Genomic DNA, 479 nt, shown 5'->3' on the forward strand with positions numbered 1-479 from the left:
CCTCTCTTTTGGTTGTCCGACAAGAAATCACAAGAAAGCGTACGTCAACGAGGAGAAGCAAGTAATCATGAGAAATTTGCTGCTGCCAATACCGTCAGAGCCTTCACTCAAGGCAGATGTGAGTGGGGTTTCTTTTGCAAAGTTCCAGTATTTTGAGGGTAATTGATTATATTGCAGTAATAGGTTTAAATGCCAGAAGCTGACGTTACATTTTTTTCACTACTGTCTAACTGCTGAGCAGGTGGGACGACTGCAGTGTTCTCTGCTTCTTGTCGTGGGCGAGGATGATCAGAACTGGCCTTCGTATGAATCTGCACTGGATGTGAGTTGGAGGACATTTTTGTTAATAGTTTTATATGGTATGGTTTTTATTTTTAGTGTTCGGATAAAGGCTTATGTTAGTCCATGACCACTTCTGCGGAATGTTATCTGGCTGTACCAACAGCTTGTACGATACAAATTATGATTGTTTTATTCAT

At 40.9% G+C, this 479-nt stretch overlaps 1 long non-coding RNA gene across 1 annotated transcript; it reads left to right on the forward strand.

Moving 5' to 3' along the window:
• Positions 1 to 6: 6 nt before the first annotated feature.
• LOC112486722 (uncharacterized) lies at positions 7 to 322 on the forward strand. The gene is made up of 2 exons (XR_003049198.1): positions 7 to 118; positions 242 to 322. It is a non-coding gene; the product is annotated as an uncharacterized LOC112486722 (long non-coding RNA).
• The last annotated feature ends 157 nt before the right edge of the window (positions 323 to 479 follow it).

This window comes from Cynoglossus semilaevis, unplaced genomic scaffold, assembly GCF_000523025.1.
Source record: "Cynoglossus semilaevis isolate Cse_v1.0 unplaced genomic scaffold, Cse_v1.0 C18793515, whole genome shotgun sequence".
Lineage (NCBI taxonomy): Eukaryota > Metazoa > Chordata > Actinopteri > Pleuronectiformes > Cynoglossidae > Cynoglossus > Cynoglossus semilaevis.